The sequence below is a fragment of the Mangifera indica genome, chromosome 18, assembly GCF_011075055.1.
Source record: "Mangifera indica cultivar Alphonso chromosome 18, CATAS_Mindica_2.1, whole genome shotgun sequence".
NCBI lineage: Eukaryota > Viridiplantae > Streptophyta > Magnoliopsida > Sapindales > Anacardiaceae > Mangifera > Mangifera indica.
Window position 1 is genome coordinate 1860469 of NC_058154.1, and position 6506 is coordinate 1866974.

Below are 6506 nucleotides of genomic sequence, written 5' to 3' on the forward strand. Positions count from 1 at the left end.
TGATTTGACTTCCAAATTCACTTTAAATATCAATATCTCCATTTCTGACTCATTTTTCTTAACAATTTTATCAATTCTCATCAACTAAACCTTTTGTTACTCAAATCGATATCGATAATGATCTCCCTCGATCCACAACACAAATCGATCTCTCTTTGATCCTTATCTCATCTATCTGCTATAGAACTTGCCTTTCTCGACAATCTTAGCGTTAGGCCTGATTGCCAACAATGGTGAATGGTGATTGTGAGATTCAATGGTGGCTAGGGTTTTAGGTGTGTAAATGAAAGTTTTCAAACCTATTAAAGAACTCATTTGTCATGTTTGGAACTTTTGAGTCTGATTAGGAAAGGATTTTTTTTTTTAAATTTAGTTTTTTTAAAATATAATTTTAAATACAAAAGTATTATTTATACCATCTAGAGGTGAAAACGTGTTTCGATGCTAGACTTTGAGTGGGAAAATGTATAATAGTCTATATTGTTTTAATGCATTGTTGGAATTCTGTCGTTGACAGATAGGATACAGTTCTTATTTTTAGTTGACTATAATATTTTTAAACTTTAATTAGCAAATGATTGGAATTTAGATCCATCTAAATATAGTTTTGCGAGTCATGCATGAGAGAGAGAACAGAGCGTCAAAGAAGGGGTTGTTAGAGAGAAAGAGTGTCAGAAAAATGGAAACATTGGAAATTTAATCAGAGGAAGAATACAATATTTTAAAATTTAATTCTAGAATAAATGATTAATTTTCTAAATCAAAAAATAAATAAATAAAATTTTGTTATTTTTAATATTTAGCTATTATCAATTTAGGGTATCAACAAACCCTTGCTAGGAGTAAGTCTACATTTCTATTATGCATGCTCCTAGACATGCATTGATATGACAAAGTGATTGAATCCGAAGTCTTGCCGCCTTGGGTTAATCATGTAGGATTGGTGCAATAATTAGGGACAATTTAATGGTTAATGATTGAATAGCTTGGGAGTGGGTTAGTTGGACCCAGCTTTATTTTAAGAGTTATATATATATATATATATATTTACCTAATTTAAAAATATACATAATATATTATCATATAATTTTATTTTATTTTATTTTTACTTCAAAAATTATTTAATATATTATTTGAATACATAAATTATGTATCAAAATATATAAACATATGATCGATTGACCTACTGACCAAAAGAGTGTTGAATTTACACAAAAAATAGTGAGCTCTATGTAAGATTTACTTGACATAAACTAAATAAAATTACGTAATCTTAGTTCTTACCAGATTTTCACATATATTATAAAATATTAAATTAAAACTTAAAAATTATAGGAATAGCTAAAACACCACTATGTAATCTGAATTCGTAATATTGTTAAGATTAATTACATTAGAGTGACTGATCTTCTACTCTTGAAACCTCTTTAAATGATAGTTTTCAATGAATAAAATTATATTGTATTGGTTTTAGAGGAAAATTTAGTCCAATGGACGCTCCATCAAAATGTCTAATAAACCTTAAAACTCACACTGATATGATCTATCAAAATTATAATATTTAAATTTATTAAATTTATTTTTATTTGTTAATTATAATTAACCTATCTGTGATTAAGTCTATCTATGATTAAACTATTTAATTATCTGATTTTATTAAAATAAAATCATAATTAATGTAGCTAATGTTTATCAATTTTCCAACATCCTATAATTGCAAAAGAGATAAGTGAAGTCTATCTATGATTAAACTATTTAATTATCTGATTTTATTAGAACAAAATTATAATTAATGTAGCTAATGTTTATGAATTTTCCAAATCCTGTAGCTGCAAAAAAGATAGGTGAAGTAGGGCTAGAGCCGAACTATGTTGGCTCAAGCTCAAAAGCTGGCTCGATTAAAATTCATTTATTTCGAATATAAACCAAGTTCGAATTAAAAGATTCTGCTCGTTTTGAAATCGAACCGAACTTAAGCTATAGAGAGTTTGACTCGCAAGCTAGATAAATGACTCGATTCGATTCAAACTTGACTCATGGTTTAATTGAAATTATGTTAAGTAATTGTTAAACGATGTCGTTTTGTCAATAAATCATGAATTCAAACTACAAATTTAAATCACATATTAAGTCATGAATTTGAGTCGTAAATTCAAGATAAACTTGAACTGAATTATTTTTATTCGAATCAAACTTAAACCACCCTTAATATTAGCTCGATAAATTCTAATCAAATTATTTTTTATTCAAATTAAACTTAAACCGAAAGTTATTCAAACTTAACTCGGTTCATACCCACCTCTAAAGTGAAGAAACCTGTGACGGTGCGTGGTGGCAGGGTGTGGGGTCTTTTATTTATTTATTTTTTTCTTGGTTCATTGACAGCCACAAGAGAAGTGGCCAAAGTGGTAGGCAGCAGGGCAAGCCTCACGAGTCATGACAACCGACTTTTGCCGCCCGGTCTACGCACTATACGCCATGCATGTGACTGCCGTACGTGGTTGGACTTATTACGCCTTTTGCGCACTAACTTACCATTTAGTCATGTTCTAAGGTTACGGAGTGAAGATATGCAGTGGAACAGCAAATCTAGCATTTGAAAACAATAATACTTTGAAAATGACTATATATCTGCCTAACAATGCCAGAAGCATCATTTCAGAATCTACACTAGAGCTTAAAACTAGGTCTTATCCCAGAAACAGGAAATTTTGGTGATGGAAATTGCTATCGAATTAATATTAATGAGCAGACTAGAGGCTTTATTTATTGTAGCGCATCAAGCCCACGTCATGAAGCAAAAAGATTTAAAGTTGGCCCTGACTGAAGCGACTTGAGAAATAGATCAGAAAGCTACCAAACATCGCATGTGGAAGAAGACAGCAAAGTTGGTAGAATGAAACATCGGAGCAGGAGCAACATGACACCTATCAAATGGCGGTTAATGCATGTAGTGACTTTTTTCTTTTTTTGGATAATGAGAAACTTTATCCGGACCAGATCATTTCTTTGAGTTTGAATCAATTACAGCGAATAAGATAAATTTTATATACAATAACTGATTTCATAATTATTAAACTAAATAAGTTAAAGTTTAATCATAACATATTATAAAAATATAATTAAATTTATATTTGCTTAAATATGAAGTTGTCTCTTTTATAACATTTATTGGCATTTGTTGAAAATAAAAAATTATAATCCTAGTCAAAATTGAATTAGAAAAGGTTTGAATATGAGAAAGTTCATAAACTTAGGCAACTAGGGATAAAAAGCCTTATAAGTATCTACTGACTCTCAAAAGTATTGTAACTAAAAACAAAAGAAATAGCTAAAAGAGAGAAAAATTAGAAGAAGCCAACCCATGTAGTTAGCAAAAAATAATGAAATATTTGTACTCAAATATCATGAATAAAATTCCTCAATAAAATTATCTTATGCTAAAATCAATCAATTTTTTTCCCACAAGTGATATCAGAGCATACAAAAATATTCTCGCAAGTGGCATTAGAGCTTGCATATGCTAGTTTTTTAGGTATGGTTCTCCCCAGATTTGTATAATTTGATATCAAAATAATCATCACATCACCCAGTTACAATCATGCAGTGTGGGTGGTAATATTGGTATTACAGTATTCACTCAAGGCTAAAAAAGAGTTAATACACAATCAGTCTACATGATTGTCGAGACTATTGAACGTGATGGTTTGTTAGGATCCCACTAATTAACCAAATTAGTAGAATATTAGAATTTTCTCTTCCCTAACTTATGTAATATAGCAGTTGTAGATCTGATCAAGAGTTTGGCAATCCAACCAACATGAACGAGGTTCCCCTGTTAAAAAAAATTAGGAAAATTGATGTAATTAGGGTTGAAAAGCTTATGAGTACTTAATGAATCTCAAAATATTATAATTGAAAAAAAAAAAAGAAAAAATGAGGTTAGTCAAATTTTGAAATCTTTTATATTCAGTTATTATTAATAAAATTATTTTCGGTTGTAAAAATTTTTTTTCACAAGTGAAACTAGTACATGTGAAAATATTCCTATAAAAAATATAAATATTGATATAATATTATATAATTAAATATTATTTTATTTTTAATTTATAATTATCCAATCACATAATCTTATATAAACGGATAAAAACAAATGAAAGTGGAATAATGGGTTAGAGGTTGGTGGGAGTTGCAACATTTTAAGGTCATTTGACGTATTGTGAAACTCATGGCATAACACAGCCTGAAAAGCTAACATATATGGGCCATTTTAGGCCCAAAGACAAATGGGTTGGCTGAAATGGGTTTGATGCGCTTGACGTAAGCAGACTTTATGGGCTTGGAGCAGTGAGTTTGTTTGGGTTGGCATTAATAGACTAGTTGGTCCATCTAAAGATCAGGTTGAAATCAAAATTGTCCTCCAATTTTAATGTTCAAATCGGCAAGTTTGAGGTGAAACCCCTGACCCCCACAACGGTGAATTATTTAGAATTTGGATCATCACATTAGTTTAGAGTTCGGTCTCAATATGTTATTGATGGATCCCAGACCCATGCTCTTACGCTTGGGAACTCTCTTTTTTTGACATTTAGACTATCCTTTCTGAATTACATGGATGGAATTGCTTTTGCTCCTGTGACTTTCAGCTGGGCCATATGGAGAAGATTCCTCCTTACCCTAAAGCACTAAACTCCATGCCACAATGATCATAATACAGAAAGAGCTCCCTCGGAATAAAATTATAAGCATATGAAGTTGAAATTTGCAGCATTTCTCCCATCCCAAACGTCTTGGCACTGCATCAATATCATAAGCAATTTGACTACGGCAAGAATTTAGCTGAAATGAAATTCTGATGGGGGAATCCACTACGTAATTTCGTTGTTGACTTGGCCAGGAATCTCTCTTTATCTTCACCCAAAATCTTCAAAGCTTTATCTTATGGCTTCTTCCATGTCTGCCACAATCTGTCAAATCCATTCATGCAAATAAAATACAAAACCATAGACTGAAACTGGAAAAAGCTTTGCCTTCATCAATCATGGTGTCCGGCTTCACGTGCAAAAACGCACTACTAAAGGATAAAATTAGCCAACTTTTATTAAAGGGCAATAAGAATTTGAATTGATAAAATTAACTAAAGAGTTTTAATCATACAGTGGTCTGCCTGCAATGAGCTGAAAGCTAGGCCAAAAGCTATATAAAGGAAAGCAAAAGAGGTTTTCACGTGTAAAGAGAAACAGAAGAAAGTTCTTTTCTTTCTCCTTTTGCAATAAAAATTTTCAAACTTTCGACACTGGGCTGGACAAAAGCTCAAAGTTGTTTATAAAGTTTGGTAATTTTCCAATTGAACTTGGAAAAGACTGAAAAAAGGAAAAGGCCAAAGTTTCTATGTGTAGCTGCCAGAATATGCTGAAATTTCCTCCAAGTCCAAAGGCCCCATATTGCACACACTGTCTCCTGTTATTGGTTCAAGTTTTTCAAACATCCCATACTCAAAGAGCCAGCTGCTAGTGCCAACAGCCCATTTTCAGTAGCCAATTCTTCCAAAAATTCCTTTTGAAAAAATAATGGTAATGGTATCCTTAAGTCAAAAAGATGCCCACAAATTCGACGGTTCCTACAATCTGAAGGGACAAATCGCCTTGATGATAATTATTGAATAATAATCAAGTCATTGGATTCCCAGTGAAGGACAAACAGAAAATTAAGTTTTGAATTAGCAAATGGGAAGAATCCAAGGAAGGTGATGAACAGAATCTAGTCTAAGTTTGGCTTACATGAGCTTATACGAGCTCACTCAAGCTGAGACAAGACAACCCAGTTAAGAATTTGTTTAAAACAATCAAACTTTCCACAGTAGCTCAAAATTTGACATTCTTGTATTCGTCAGGATTCCACAGAGTTACCACAACATTCCTGATCCCTGATCCAATAGTTTGGATGTCAATATATTATCCACTTTTGCTCCACCATAGTTTAAGAGGGCTCATTGTCAATATATTGTCTATTCTAAACACACAGTACATTATAGTTTTGTCTTTAGATTTTACAACCCATAACATGTTTCAACATTTTAATAAGTTTATAAACCAATCTTATCTTAACACCCATAGGGATGTGGGATACAAATCCAAATCCAATGTTTCTCGAATATGAGATTTTTCTAAGAGTGTCACAGTTAAAACGTCACATGGAGTGGGACTAGAGGGTATATGAAGAGGATGGTTTGTTGGGCAGCTGTCTTTTGTCTTAGGACTGGGAGCTTGTGACTTCTAGCACAAGGGTCCCTCTCCTCGAATGTCTGTCTTCGATAATTCCAAATAATTGAAACCCCCTTTTCCCACCTCGCTCAGCTTCTATTATCCTCAACTATACTTATTGAATCGCCATTAATGTTTGACAAGCTCTGGAACAATTTCAGCCTCAAATCGCATGTATTTTTTCTCATGTGAGAGAAGAATAGGCAAGTTGAAGAGGTGGGAAGCATTTAACTCCAAAATCAA